General features: G+C 40.0%; 1 pseudogene; it reads left to right on the forward strand.

Moving 5' to 3' along the window:
* Positions 1-1,763: 1,763 nt before the first annotated feature.
* On the forward strand, positions 1,764-2,422 carry LOC149237923 (beta-amylase 2, chloroplastic pseudogene; annotated as a pseudogene).
* The last annotated feature ends 14,440 nt before the right edge of the window (positions 2,423-16,862 follow it).

Here is a 16,862-nt window from a genome sequence, read left to right on the forward strand (position 1 = left end):
GGTAACCACTGATGTGAGGCTTGATTTGAAACTTAATAAGGATGCATGGAGCAGGGGCATCAGGATGTATGGAGCAGGGGCATCAGGTTGTATGGAGCAGAGGAATTAGGAGTGTGTCCAGGAGGATGAGGGTTTGGATCTCTAGGAAGCGAAACTACAAAGAAGATGCTAAGGAGAAGCTCTATTCGACTATAATATATTCTGGCCCCAACCTGAATGATCAGGGTTTCTTTTTTTTTTTGTATTAATATAGGTTTTGGTACACTAACGAGCAGGTGGCACGATGGTGGAGAAGGGAAAGGTTTTGGTCCAATGGCGAGCAGGTGGCACGATGGTGGAGAACGGAAAGAGCCACAGGGTCAAGGTTGTGACTAGGGAGTACACCATCAATCTTCAAAAGTGCCTCCATGGCTGCAATTTTAAGAAAATGGCTCCAAAGGTCATTAAAGACATTAGGAAAATTGTCCAGAATGTTATGGGAACCACCGATGTGAGGCTTGATGTGAATATTAATAAGGTTGTATGGAGCAGGGGTATCAAGAGTGTGAGCAGGAGGATGAGGGTTCGAATCTTCAGGAAGCACAATGACGAAGAAGATGCCAAGGAGGAGCTCTATTCAACTATAATCTATTTTGGCCCAGCCTTAATGATCAAAGCTTCTTTTTTTATGTATTAATACAAGTTTTGGTCCAATGTCTAAGAAGTAATTTTGTGCCAGTACCCAGCTACAGCCCATCCCACACCCCTTTCCCATTCGATGGATGCCTCATATTATTGGCAACATAATTCAACTGATAAAAAACTCTCCATCAATCATGCTTATCTCATCTATAACCAATGCCTTGGAGTTTTTCCATATGTTCATATTTCTGTTTTTCTTTTCAATCAGTGTCAACGGTCCTTGCTCAGTGGTAGCAAATGGTGTATCTTCAGAAAAGTAATATAGAGTCATGCCACTCAAATGGCATGCTGCAATCCCTATTGAGGCTGTTACAAAGACGGAGCCTGGACCATGAAATTTCTTCAAGATTTTAACTACAAAATTAAGAAGATAGTTCTTGCTTGTGCCTGCAGAGCCTGTAAGAAATACATATTCCCCTCTTGAAACAACATTCATAACTATCGTATTTTCATTGGATAATGTAATGTGTCCCTTCAAAAGGTCCTCCAACATTCTCATCACGTCCTTCCATTCTAGATGTTTTCTCCAATCTTCCCACATTGTCATCACTTCATTCAATTCTACCTGTTTTCTGCAATTGGACATCTCGGAAAACCCTCCAAATTTTGAGCCCATTTTGACCTGTGATTCTCTTTGGCTTCTTTGTGAGTGTTTTTTCGTTCTATGTTTTTATTTTCATCCCTCTGGATTAGGCTTATCAGATTGGCTCTGCAATATTCTCATGGATTTTTTCCATTCATGCCATCTTCTACATTTGGATTTCTTGGAAAGCCCTCCAATTTTTGAAAATATTTTGAACCATGCTTCACTATGTCTTCCTTCTGATTGTTTTTTCGTACTCTATTTGGATAGTGCCTTTTATTTTTGCAGCGTCATCCTCTCGATGTGTTGGTGGTTTAGCGTATTTTGGGATTGAGGTTTTTGCTGAGAACCACTAGGTCTTTGAGTTCGAGTAATCAATTTTTTGCTGCAATTTTCTTTGTATATTTCCATATTTCACTGAACCCAAATCGCATCACCCTATATCCAAATTTGTTAGCCATACCTCTAATAGGTATCACTACATGGGTGTGATTTGTCCATGATAATACATGAAATTCAAGTGGGAATGGGTCTTGCAGGAGAGCTGAGGTATCTATCTTATCCTGAGAGTAATGGTACATGGAGATTCTCGAGGATTGGAACATTTTAGTGTTATGATAAGGTATCGATTTTTTTTTAGATTAATTTCTACAGAGCATAGCTGCAACTTACCTTTTTTATATATCTACATGTATATAACTGCTATATAAGTTTCTAAAGTTGTTGGGGTCAATGCCCCTTATTAACTAATTTGAATATCCTTGTATTGTAGTTTATGTTCTCTAATCTTAAAGCTGTAGCTGAAGCTGTTGGCAAGAAGGAATGGGGTAACGGGGGCCCAAGTGACACATGCCACTACAAGAATTGGCTTGAGGAAACACCATTTTTTAGAAGAGATGGTCGATGGAATACTCCTTATGGTGAGTTTTACCTTGAATGGTATTCTGGTATGCTTCTTGATCAGGGAGAGAGAATCCTAATATAGCTGAAGCCATTTTTCGTGGCACTAGTGTCAAGATTTCTGGAAAAGTGGATGGAATACATTGGCATTATGGAATAAGATCCCATGCTCTTGAGCTCACTGATGGATATTATAGTACCTGATTCAGAGATGGGTATCGGCCAATTACATCCAAAAATGTTGACATTTGGGCTTAAGAATCCTTCACCATGGATTTTGTTATTCAATGGAAACATGATTGCATATTTGTGGCAATATGCTGATTTTCAAGGATGATAGTTTTAACTTTTGATAGCATTCAATAAAACTATTGTTGCATCTACAACCACAGTATTTTTTTTCCAATGTGTTTGGAGCCATTTTATATTACCATTGACCACCATTTTTTATTGTGAATCTAGATTACGGGATGCTCTCCTTTTAACCTATGTTTTGTATTTTTTTTTTTTTTTGTCTTTCTCCTTATGACATTCAAGTTTTTATCCTAGTTCAAACCACATCCTACCATCAAAATGATCTAGACAAAGCTTTCCTTTTCTGATGTATAACTTGGCCACCATACATAGCATCGTTCATGCATCCATCAATGGACACATGATAAAAATAATATACTTCATTAATGGAATTGAGTTTCTCTACCATTTTAGGCTTGTGACTGAGTTTGGTTGCATTTGAATAAGCACCAATATAAAAAATTAGTAGCATCAGCAAAACGAGAGCTTTTTGTTCAAAAACTCAGTAGCATGATTTCTACCCACGAGTGTCCCCAATGGAGTTGAGATCCTTGTAGTTGTGAGAAAATTCTTGAGATGGCATGCTCACAATGGCATGTTACCCTAACTCTGGGATGCCCAGATGCTCATTGTCAATGTCCATAAACTTCATTTCGAAATCGCTGCTAATGTCCATGTCCATTAATTTCATTTTGAAGTCCGAAATATTGTTCTAGTCTGAACACACAGAAAGACAAAACCCATCAATTATAAAACCTAAAAGGAAAATGAAATATTGAATGATTAAAAAAGAAATGACACACTAGGTATATTGAGGTCCTTTCAACTTACCAGGGCTTTCGAACATGAAGGTAACAGTGTCTATTTAGATTTTCCGCCTATGGGGATTGAAAATCCCAATATTCAATGGGATTTTGTCTAATGATAAATGGCACCCAACAATCTACTATGGTTAACTAGCACTCTTCCTAGACTATGCAATCCATAGTGTCATTCTTTACAAGATTAATCAGATTATTGTTCTAGCCAGGTCATCTTGATTCTTATCTTCTTATGAAGATTATGCACCCTCATCTTATGGAGAGATTTTTTGTGTGAAAAATAACCTATTGCATTTATAGAGGTACTTCTATTGCTTTTCATGTGGAAACAAGTGGAAAATTACATCCAAAAATGTTGACATTTGGGCTTAAGTATCCTTCACCATGGATTTTGTTATTCAATAGAAACATGATTGCATATTTGTGGTAATATGCAGATTTTCAAGGATGATATTTTTAACTTTTCATATCATTCATCAAAACTTTTGTTGCAACTACAACTACAATAATTTTCTCACAATGTGTTTGGAGCCAATTTAGATTACCATTGTATTTTGGGACTGAGGTTTATGCTGAGAACCACTGAGTCTTTGAGACATAGTACTCAATTTTTTCGATGCAATTTTCTCTGTATATTCGCTCATTTCCCGCTCCCAAATCCCATCATCCTATATGAAAATTTGTTAGCCATACCTCTAACAGTTATCACTATAAAACACATTTGTAATGATGTAAACTCTGTGAGATCATATGCTCGTTGGCCTAACTGGTGGGCTCCAGTATTGTAGCAATAATGCTACAACTCCTGGAATTCCCTTCTTTAATTTTATCAACCCGGTAGTTCGTAACAAACTTGGAAGCGACGGTGCTGTATGCACAAGTACTAGCTCTTGCCGCAGCTGTCACTTGGTCAGCTGGCACAAGTCCACTAGGAGCTTAAGCAAACTTCTATGAGCTCTTAGAAGAAGCTTTTTAATTGATGGATGAAAGCTAACTCGAAGGAAGCTAATCTAATTGCAACAAGAAACTGAAAGCCAAAAAGAAACGCAAACCCTAGCAAACCCTAATTCTACCAGCTAGTCCTACTGACGCAAAGAAGAGCATGCAAACTACTGAAAGAGAAGCCATTACTTCTATGAAGGTAAAATACACGTGTCTAGACTACCTCTATCTAAAGAAAACATCTTTTTGTATTTTTGTTTAAGTTGTTGGAATTATCATGCATGTGCTTCTAACTATTTTTGACTGTGCAGAGGTGGATCAAGGAGGAGAAATGCATGGGAAAGGTTGGGAAGGTTCAGAGAGGGTCTAAGGGGTCCCTAACACCCTTCCAGAGAGTCTCACAAAGTTTGGCTGTCAAGAAACCGTGTTTATGAGCTTCTACAGGAGGTCTGCAGGGGTTCTACAGGATGTTCAAGATTTCTACAGGATGTTCTGTAATTCTTCTACAAGATGTTTCAAAATGGGATTTTGGAGCATGGATGGAGGGAAAAAGATGGAGGAGTGAGTATGGAGGTGAAATAGGGGTGTGAAGAGGTCTAGGACTTGGTGGATGAGGCTAAGGAGCGATTGGATTTGTTCAAGGATGGAGGAAGCGATGATGCACAAGAATGTAGGAATTAGGGCAAGGTGGGGAAAGTATGGCAAATGAAGGGTACAAATCATGGACTAAGGGTTGGAGCAGATTATCTGATGGATTATGGGTAGATAGAGAAGGATAACAGGTGCTCTGCAAGTTATTTTTCGAATTTAACAAATGAAGACTTGGAAAATCAAGAACCTAATTACCTTGACCTAATTTGACTTAGATAATAGAAAAAGAAATGGAACAGAAGTTTATTTGCACAAAATCAGATGAAATAACTATGCAACTAAGCAATCATAACCCTAAGCATGCAGTCAAAACTGATATCAAGTTTGACAACTAAGAATCCAACACTAATACTTGCATGGTGAAGCAAAACAACGTTTTTGTGGGCAGCAAGGTCACCTTTGTCCCAACTCACGATCCCACTGAGGGAGAGGTAAGATCAGAGGTGCTTGAGCCCGCTTTTCCAAGGATCCTTTATGTTATTAATCTATCCAAATCAATCTGAACATGAAAATCTACTTTAATCATCAAAAGCAACCTAAATAACACAACAAGTTTTAAATCTAAATAGCAGATTTTACTGTAAGAATGCAGCAAAGACACATGAAAGTAAATAAAGGAGGTACTGGGCGCTTGAGATGGGCCCAACCCCAAGAGCTACAACCTCCTAAGAGAGATTTAGAGCTGGTGCAAAGCTGGATTCATCTTTATTGAGCAAGAAAAGAAGAGTTACATCAAAACTGTCCACAACGGAAACTTGAAAATGTGCTGAAAGCAAAGCTAATCCACTGCATAAAAATCGAACTACAAACTAGCTAACTTCTGCCTACAAAATGACTAACCATTGGCTACAAAATGACTAACCACTAGCTAACCACTAGCTCCCTAAAATGACTAACTGAAATGAGGCCCTAAGCCCTCTTATTTATACAAATTGAGGACCCCAACAATCCTCCTAAACTTTAGGGACTCGGCTGCCCAAAACTTGTAGTTAACAGCAGTCCTACTTGACTTGCTTGGCTGCCCTTGTGCTGATTGATTTGGTGGCCCTTGAACTCTGAGCTGATGGTGGAGAATTCGAGGTAAGGGCCCATAAATGAAGGGGACACCTTCCTACAAATCCTCTCCCTTGTTCTCCCACGAATTTGGCTGCCAAGTGCTCATTAAAACCTTCAATTTTGTCTCCAAATTGACCAAAAAGGCTACACAAAGCACACATTAGACTTGTTGGCATAATGACTAACCCAATTCACTCTATTAGCATAAATATAATAAAAAACATGCAATAAAATAATGAGAATGGTGGATTAATTCGAATTAGGAGGTTGAATGAGCCCAAATAATTATCCATTTTTGGGGCTCATCATCACCCCCCTACTGAAAGTGTTGCTCATCCTCTGAGCAACCAATCTATCTCCTCATCTTTGATGGCCCTGGTGGCCTCCCTGTCATGCCAAGCTTCTGAAGTGATGCCCTCTTCTCTGTCATGAAACCATGCTTTTCTCTTTGCTTCTTCCCACTACTTGCTCCTTTTCCTAGAGAATTCTCAGCCTTGGTATGATTGTGTAAGTATATTCAATATGATGGTTGAAATGGTGGTGAAAGGAGATAAAACCCATGGAGGATGGAAGAGAAGAGTGGTTGCATGCCTCCTCAACAGACTTCAAGCTTCAAACTCCTCTCCATACCTGATTCTGGCCTGCCCAAAGGCTTCTACAGGATGTTTCTGGTAAAAATACAGAACTTCCTGTAGAAAGTCCTGTAGCTTCCTGTAGAAGGTTGAACCATGACTAAATTGTGTCCAAACCTTGAAAAAAATGAGTGTTCATGGAGGGGATGGATGCGCTTAGGGTGGCCAACACAGGTGCTGCCTCCTTAGCTAAAATCTTGGCCAATTTCTCCTTCTGCTGCCCTTTCTCCAAACTTCCTGTAGAAAGTCCTGTAGCTGAGTTCTGGCTTCCTGTAGAAGCCATTTTTATACTTCCTGTAGGAACAGATAGCACCACTGTATCCTGCTTGGCTGTGGGTGCTTTTCCTTTCAGCTTGGCTGTGGCTGCCTTAGAGGTTCCCTCACTGACGTGGACTTTTTCAGTCCTTTCCATCCTGCTCTGTAGTCTTTTCTCCCTGGGTGTTAGTGTGGTTTTGTCCCCCTCTGTTTTGGCAGCTTGGTCTCTCTCTTGATTTCCCTTCTGTTATTTCTTTGGTGTTTTGGCCAGAGTTTCTTGGCCTTTACCTTTCTTCTCTGCTTGAGTGTGTTCCTTCTCCTCACTGCTAGAGGAGGTGAGCTCCTCAGCCAACATTCGGATGTCATCATCTTTAGTCAAATTTCGAAAGGCTTCCCAGGAGAGAGGGACAGTGTACACGTGGAGTGCATCTTCCACGAAGAGCTTAATGAGCCCATGATGGGCTATCTGGCCTGGCATTCCCTCTCTCAATTTGGTGGCACATTCAGTCATGGACTGCAGGAGGAAGTAGGGAATGCTCAACTTTTTCTCTAAGGGTAGGTCCATTTGGTGCCTGAGTTCTGTGAGCAACCGGAAATGGTATCCATACATGATGCTAAATCGCCCTTTGCACGTGATATACTTCATAATCTGGAGGCTGACCTCACTCCAGAACGGTTGTAGGCTGGTTCTTCGAACTCCATTCTTATCTTCTGAGAATTGTTCCTCTGGCAAAAAGAATTCCTTCTTAGCTTTCTGACCCAGTTTTCTCTCCTCCTTATCCCAAGGTAATCGCATTGGTAGATCAGTTACTCCGCTAATGAACTGTGGGGTGAGTCTGAGGGTCAGTCCTCTGAAGTTGACAACGGTTAATGTCTTTGAATTTGGATTCAAGGATCGCAGGAATTCCTCTGCAACCTTGTCATCGTGACCTTGAAGATTGTCACAAAATGACATCCATCGTGCACGAGAAAACAGGTCCACCACCTCAGGGGTTTCCCGTAACTTCTTTGAGTCTGTAGGCTCTTTTCTAATGAACCCTCCCGACATGGTAAAAACTTGCTTTGTTGGCCTGCTTTCCTGCTTGTATACAGAAGTGGATTTTTGGGATTTCCTTAGACAGAGTGCAGAGATATGCCTCTGTTATGCACACAGTATATAAAATTCACAATTTTCTGCGAGTGATCCTTAACAGTGGCTCAATTATGAATCAAACCCTGGAGAAAATCCCGCATACATACTACGACAACAATTCTCATGCAGCGATAAGAAAATGGCTTGTAATTTCATGAACATACTTTTATTCACAATTTCCTACCCCTTCAACACGTCAACTCCACCAGCTTTTTAATCAGTTGCGTGGGAGAATTATGTTCAGGCCTACCTCACTAAGAATTTCCACCCTCGACGTGAACAGTCCAAGCTTCTTCGTATGCTGGGTTTCTTGTAGCACAACGTCCTGTAGAAATGCCTATAGAGTGTGATAGGTGGGAGATTTTTTTAAAAACGGCAAAAATCTAAGAAATTAGGAAGAAAACTTGTAGAGGACTCGATGGAGGACGACTAGTTAACAGATTGTGGGAGCAGAGGATGCGTACTTCGGCTAAGGACGTTACAGGTGCAAATGAATCAGCGGGTGGTGAGAGTCAACTGAGCATTTTTCAATTACGGCATGATTTGTGGTGAGGGAGTGAAGTGGCTAGGGGTACGTGGCCACATGCAAACTGCAGTGCTATCATGAACTGCATGTTCTCTTCTAGATCAGTTGCACTGGAGTTCAAACGGCCAACACTCCCTAATTTTTTAATTTTCACGTGAGTCGACTATCCACGTATACTGCATGATTTCTGGCTGAGCGCTAGAGAAGGCACTGTTGGGTTAACTTTGCTAGATTCCTGGCTTAATCTCACCATTTCATTCATTTATGCACTTTCAAATCATATTGATGCAAATAGAGGAATTGATTTAGACACATACCTGTAAGTCGGCGTGCTGCTGTGTCCTTTTTGTTGCTGCATGCATTTGTTTCTTTGGTTGCATGAGGGCTTGGATGATGATTTTTGGTTGTTTTCCTTGTGTAGGTGTCCTCTGGCCGGATGCATGCTTCAGGTGTTCATTTCCACGCTCAGATCTGCACCTTCAGGCTGCTGCTCCTGCATTTTCACAGGACCAAAACTTGTTTTCGCCATTGCTCCCAAACGATGGATCGGATCAATCTGAAAATTGCTGAGCATGTTCCTATCATCATGATGCACCTCCCATAGCAAAATCGTGATCAATGGATGCACATATTTCGAGAAAAATGGAAAATGGCTGAAGATTTTAGAGATCAATTTCTCGGAAACCGTGCATCGGAATCGGCTGAAACTGCTTGGGTAGGTTACTATCACCCGTATGCATATCCCCATGAAACAGGTTCTGAAACGGATGCACGGATATGGAGAAAATACAAAAATGGCTGATGGTGATGGAGGCTGATTTCTTGGAAACCGTGCACCGGAATTGGCTGAAACTGCTCAAGCATGTTGCCATCACCCCTGTACAATTCCCCATAAAATGGTTTTTCAAATTGATGCATGGTTTTCAAGTTATGGAAGAAACAAATTCTGTCCTAGGTATTTTTGCTTCAAGGGATTTTGCAGTTTTGTTGCATGGTATGAAAAATGAACTTGGGATGTGATGCAGGCATGGAGATGATGGAGGAGGAGTTTGAAAAGTGCAGGAGGACTTCTGAACCCTTGAGGAAGCTACCATGTTCGCCAAACCACCTTTTTGAAATCCATTTCTAGCTTCCTACAATTTCTACAGGAACTTCCTATAGAAGCACAATGAAGAAGCACAACGAGGTGGAAAAGGGTGAGGAATGGGAACATGGATGCTTGCAGGCATAACCAATGGATTCCAAGCTTTAGATCCCCTTCCAAAATCGAATCTGGCTCGCTTGAAGGTTCTACAGGATGTTTCCTGTAGAAATATAGAACTTCCTCTAGAAGGCACAAAAACTCCTTTTTGAGTGATCCTCCTGACCTGCAATGTCATTGCTGCAACCTGAAATTATTCAATGGAAATTAGATTTATTTATTTATTTAATTTTTTTTTTTTGAAAAACAACTAGGGCGCCTCCAAGAGAGGTTTTCACCCTAATTGCCTGCCCGGGGCACCTCCAAGGGAGGTTTTCACCCAGAGATCTTATTCTCTTTTCTCTTTTTTCCCAACCCATTGACCGCCTCATGGAGGTTTTCAATCAATGAGCCAATCTAAGGCGCCTCTGAGGAGGTTTTCACCTTAGATTTTTATTTTCCTCTTTTTTCATTTTTCTCTTTTTTTTTCTTTTTTCTACCCTACCCTACTTGAAAAACAAAATCATTTTCAAGTATAAGAATACTTCCAATGGAGCCATGTGCACATCGAGATTAGAGTCAAGATGATGTGAAGGCTCAAAATGCATGCATTGACAACTATTCGGATTTCAGAGACCAAATGATCTGACTTTGAAGGGATCAAACATAGCTGAGGAAGAGAGTATCGCTGTAACTTAGTGACCGTCTGAAACCATATCTCAATATAGCTCTGATATCCTTGGTTCTTTTGCTGATCTGAATCATGTTTCATGTCACCTTCTAACATGACTTTCTCATCTTCCTCTTTTTGCTGATCTTTCTCTTGACTACATGGAGGGTTTGATGGTAACCATGAGGAAGCTTTCTCGATCTCTGATTCTAATCTCTTCTCTTCATCAAGTGCAGCCCATGGTTCTTTGATTTCCTCTTCTGAATCTTCTTTTGCCTTTGGTCCTCCAATGCTTTCAATATAGTCACTTTTTTGCAATACCCTTCCTGAGCTATGGTGAAGATCATTGAGCTCAAGAGGAGTTGTTTGGACATGTTGTGCCTCAGATTTGCAATTGGGTTGAGCTACTCCAATGGACAGGTTTGGAAATGGTGGTATGGGCAGCTGAGTGGGGGTGTATATTTGAGATGGATGTGGATGGGGTTGTGGTTGGGCAGGCATTTGGGGTTGCCTTGGTGGAGGAGGAGGTGATGGTTGCGGTTGAGCAGGTGGTGGAGGAAAAGAAGTGGGAGGAGAGTTGTACTGGGGCCTCCACCCCTGATGAGGTTCATTCCACTGAGGCTGTGGCTGAGCATAAGAGTGAAACGAATGAGCAGCTGGTTGGGCATAATATGGATCTATAAAGGAACAAGGAGGAAATGTGAACCAGGAAGGATGAGTAGGGGGACCCCAAGAAGGCATGAAAGTGGCTTGATAGGGGTCATAATAGGTCTCGGATGTCCCTTGCAGTTCCTGCTGGTAAGATCTAGGTTCATGTGGCCTCCTTTGGTTCATATAATAGAGTGATTCAGTGGCTCCTTTTGCCCTCTGATATGCAACTTTGATTCTGGGTAAGGAAGGGCACTTATTTGTAGGATGGTATTCTTCACAGATGAAACACACTTCTAGGGAGTGCATTGGACATTCGTTCCTAGGATTCTTTCTAGTGCACCTGGGACAAAAGATGACCAAAGCCCTCTTGGCTTCCTCTTGCTTCTTTTGGATCCACAGGGTATCCAATTGCATGGCAAGAAACTGCCTCATATCACTCTTGAAATCTTCTATCTGATTTGCAAATTCATTTTTGGATAAGGTACTGCTCCCAACATTTCTGCTTGTAGCCATTTGCTCTAGAGGAATGTTTTCTTCTTCTTCTTCCCTTGAGGTTCTTCAAATATGTCTTGCGGTCCACCTAAGGGTTTGTTTAATCACAGCCATCGAAGAAGAGAGAATGTTGGCTGTGTGAAGCAGTGGGGGTGTTGCACAATCATTTTTCTAACTTATCTCTACTGCTACAAGGCATGAAATGAAATCTTTTTGGTTGATTTTTGTTTTTTTCTACTTCTACTTGCAAAACTGAAATAGATTGAACTGCAACTAACTATCTTGCTAAAATGAAAATGCGAAATTGAAATGAAAGCAGGAAAGGACTAATCTATTTTGCTCAAATGAAATTGCAGGAACGAAATGCTAGTCTACGCTTGCGGAATTGAAATGCTAATCTACGCTTGTAGAAATGAAATTGCGGAATTGAAATGCTAATCTATGAAAGCGGGAAATGCTAATCTACTTGTTCATAAACGAAATTGCATAATGGAAATGAAATAAACTACTTAGCAGAAGATTGTAGTGGAAAATAGAAGAAAAGCAGCAATCACCAATACTCTGACGCTTCCCCGGCAACGACGCCAAAAAGATGGTGGGCTCCAGTATTGTAGCAATAATGCTACAACTCCTGGAACTCCCTTCTTTAATTTTATCAACCCGGTAGTTCGTAACAAACTTGGAAGCGACGGTGCTGTATACACAAGTACTAGCTCTTGCCGCAGCCGTCACTTGGTCAGCTGGCACAAGTCCACTAGGAGCTTAAGCCAACTTCTATGAGCTCTTAGAAGAAGCTTTTTAATTGATGGATGAAAGCTAACTCGAAGGAAGCTAATCTAATTGCAACAAGAAACTGAAAGCCAAAAAGAAACGCAAACCCTAGCAAACCCTAATTCTACCAGCTAGTCCTACTGACGCAAAGAAGAGCATGCAAACTACTGAAAGAGATGCCATTACTTCTATGAAGGTAAAATACATGTGTCTAGACTACCTCTATCTGAAGAAAACATCTTTTTGTATTTTTGTTTAAGTTGTTGGAATTATCATGCATGTGCTTCTAACTATTTTTGACTGTGCAGAGGTGGATCAAGGAGGAGAAATGCATGGGAAAGGTTGGGAAGGTTCAGAGAGGGTCTAAGGGGTCCCTAACACCCTTCCAGAGAGTCTCACAAAGTTTGGCTGCCAAGAAACCGTGTTTATGAGCTTCTACAGGAAGTTTGCAGGGGTTCTACAGGATGTTCAGGATTTCTACAGGATGTTCTGTAATTCTTCTACAGGATGTTTCGAAATTGGATTTTGGAGCATGGATGGAGGGAAAAAGATGGAGGAGTGAGTATGGAGGTGAAATAGGGGTGTGAAGAGGTCTAGGACTTGGTGGATGAGGCTAAGGAGCGATTGGATTTGTTCAAGGATGGAGGAAGCGATGATGCACAAGAATGTAGGAATTAGGGCAAGGTGGGGAAAGTATGGCAAATGAAGGGTACGAATCATGGACTAAGGGTTGGAGCAAATTATCTGATGGATTATGGGTAGATAGAGAAGGATAACAGATGCTCTGCAAGTTATTTTTCGAATTTAACAAATGAAGACTTGGAAAATCAAGAACCTAATTACCTTGACCTAATCTGACCTAGATAATAGCAAAAGAAATGGAACAAAAGTTTATTTTCACAAAATCAGATGAAATAACTATGCAACTAAGTAATCGTAACCCTAAGCATGCAGTCAAAACTGATATCGAGTTTGACAACTAAGAATCCAACTCTAATACTTGCATGGTGAAGCAAAACAACGTTTTTGTGGGCAGCAAGGTCACCTTTGTCCCAACTCACGATTCCACTGAGGGAGAGGTAATATCAGAGGTGCTTGAGCCCGTTTTTCCAAGGATCCTTTATGTTATTAATCTATCCAATTCAATCTGAACTTGAAAATCTACTTTAATCATCAAAAGCAACCTAAATAACACAACAAGTTTTAAATCTAAATAGCAGATTTTACTGTAAGAATGCAGCAAAGACACATGAAAGTAAACAAAGGAGGTACTGGGCGCTTGAGATGGGCCTAACCCCAAGAGCTACAGCCTCCTAAGAGAGATTTAGAGCTGGTGCAAAGCTGGATTCATCTTTATTGAGCAAGAAAAGAAGAGTTACATCAAAACTGTCCACAATGGAAACTTGAAAATGTGCTGAAAGCAAAGCTAATCTACTGCATAAAAATCAAACTACGAACTAGCTAACTTCTGCCTACAAAATGACTAACCATTGGCTACAAAATGACTAACCACTAGCTAACCACTAGCTCCCCAAAATGACTAACTGAAATGAGGCCCTAAGCCCTCTTATTTATACAAATTGAGGACCTCAACAATCCTCCTAAACTTTAGGGACCCGGCTGCCCAAAACTTGTAGTTAACAGCAGTCCTACTTGACTTGCTTGGCTGCCCTTGTGCTGATTGATTTGGTGGCCCTTGAACTCCGAGCTGATGGTGGAGAATTCGAGGTAAGGGCCCATAAATGAAGGGGACACCTTCCTACAAATCCTCTCCCTTGTTCTTCCACGAATTTGGCTGCCAAGTGCTCATTAAAACTTTCAATTTTGTCTCCAAATTGACCAAAAAGGCTACACAAAGCACACATTAGACTTGTTGGCATAATGACTAACCCAATTCACTCTATTAGCATAAATATAATAAAAAACATGCAATAAACTAATGAGAATGGTGGATTAAGTCGAATTAGGAGGTTGAATGAGCCCAAATAATTATCCATTTTTGGGGCTCATCACTAACATCCCTCTCTTTGATCGTATGTTTCTTGATGTAGAAACATTTTCTCAGAAGTGGTTGGTTGGGCCCCTTCTTTCCCAATTTGAACGAGGAAAACAAAACCATAATGTTTGTGCCAATACCCAGCTGCAACCCACCCCACACCCCTTTCCTGTTTGATCACTACCTTAGATTATTGGCAACATAATTCAACTCATCAAAAAGCTCTCCATCAATCATGCTTAGCTCATCCATAACCAATGCCATGGCATTTTTCCATCTGTTAACATTTTTTTTTCTTTTCCATCAATATTAACAGTCCTTGCTTAGTCACAACAAATGGTGGAGCTCCAGCAAAGGAATGTAGAGTCATGCCACTCAAATCTCATGCTGGAATCCTTGTCGAGGTTGTTACAAAGATGGAGCTTGGACCATGCAATTTCTTCAATATTTTTACTACAAAATTAAGAAGATAACTCTTTGTTGTGCCTGCAGGGCCTGTAAGAAATACAAATTCCCATCTTGAAACAACATTCAGAATTGTCATATACTCATTGGATAATGTAATGTGTCCCTTCGAATGGTCCTCCAACATTCTCATCATGTCCTTCCATTCTAGATGTTTTCTCCAATCTTATCACATTCTCATCATTTCATTCAATTCTACCTGTTTTCTACAATTGGACATCTTGGAAAACCCTCAAGATTTTGAGCCCATTTTGACCTGTGATTCTCTCTCGATTCCTTGTAACTTGGAAAGTTAGGGCCCCTCTTGTTGGTGAGAATTCTCTTCCAAGATTTTATCAAGATGCCAATGATCAGATTGTTAGGAATGCCAATCTTCGACTGCCAGAAGATGGTATTAACACCACAGTGGAACCCATGTGTGCATTCACTTTTTTGAGAATAAACCAACATTTGTTCCAGCCTGAAAATTGGAGGTCATTTGTCTCATTTGTTAGAATAATGGCACAAGGAGGGGCCTCAAATTCATGGGAGCAACACAATAGAGATACAAACTCATTTATCTATGCTACAGTCCCATTGGTCCAAGAGGATGCTGCACTCTTGCATAATTAAGCCTAAATCTTACCTTTTTTGAAACAGGCAAAATTTGAATGTGTAACATATTTCTAGACTATCATGCATGCTACAAGTCTTAGATATCCATTCAGTCTTCATATTAAAATTTCCCTAATCTATATTAATCCATTTTGTAATCATTGTGCTTATTTTTTTCTGCTTTGGTTTTCTTCAAATATCATTGACTCTAAACCCTTCTATATATCTATCTGGGAGTTGTTTTGACCTGTGATAATTCTCTTGGTTGTATGCCAAAGTAATTTCATGATTTGAATCTATGCTAAAAATATCTCTAACATACGTGTGATTTGTCCATGATAATACAGGAAATTCAAGTGGGAATGGGTCCTGTAGGAGGGTTGAGGTATCCATCTTATCCTGAGAGTAATGGTACGTGGAGATTCTTGGGGATTGGAGCATTTCAGTGTTATGATAATGTATATAATTTTTTTTAAATTACTTTCTATAGAGCATAGATGCATCTTACCTTTTTTATATATCTACATGTGTATAGTTTCTATATAATTTTTTAAAGATGTTAGGGTCAACATCCATTATTAACTAATTTGAATATCTTTGTATTACAATATATGGTCTCTAATCTTAAAGTCGTAGTTGAAGTTGCTGGCAAGAAAGAATGGGATAATGGGGGCCCAAGTCACATATACCACTACAACAACTAGCCCGATGACACACCATTTTTAAGAAGAGATGGTGGTTGGAATAATCCTTATGGTGAGTTTTTCCTTGAGTGGTATTCTAGTATGCTTCTTGATCATGGAGAGAGAATCCTAACAGCAGTTGAAGCCATTTTTCGTGGCACTAGTGTCAATCTTTATGGAAAAGTGGCTGGAATACATTGGCATTATGGAATCAAATCCCATGCTCTTGAGCTCACTGTTGGATATTATAATACTCGATTTAGAGATGGGTATTTGCCAATTACATCAAAAAATGTTGACATTTGGGCTTAAGATTCCTTCACCATGGATTTTGTTATTCAATGCAAACATGATTGCATATTTATGGCAATATGTATATTTTCTAGGATGATAGTTTTAAATTTTCATAGCATTCAACAAAACTATTGTTGCATCTAAAACTACAGTGCTTGTATTCCAATGTGTTTGGCACCATTTTAGATTACCATTGACCACAATTTTTATTGTGAATCTAGATTACAGGAAACTCTCCTTTTGACCTATGTTTTGGCTTTTTTTGTTTTCTTGCTCCTTATGACATTCAAGTTGTTCTCCCGGTTCAAACCACATCCTACCATTAGAATGAGCTAGACAAAGCTTTCATTTTTCATGCAGAACTGGGCCACGATACATAACATGGTTCAAGCATCCATCAATGGACACATGCTAAATATAATATACTTTATAATTGGAATTTAGTTGCTCCACCATTTTAAGTTTGTGAATGAGTTTGGCTGCATTTGAATAAGCACCAACATAAAAAATTAATAGCATCAACAAAACGGAATTTTTTTGTTCAAAAACTCAGTAGCATGATTGTTACCCGTTAGTGTCCCCAATGGAGCTAA

The sequence above is a fragment of the Pinus tabuliformis genome, chromosome 8, assembly GCF_031772625.1.
Source record: "Pinus tabuliformis cultivar Carrire ecotype Pingquan chromosome 8, CPIR1, whole genome shotgun sequence".
Lineage (NCBI taxonomy): Eukaryota > Viridiplantae > Streptophyta > Pinopsida > Pinales > Pinaceae > Pinus > Pinus tabuliformis.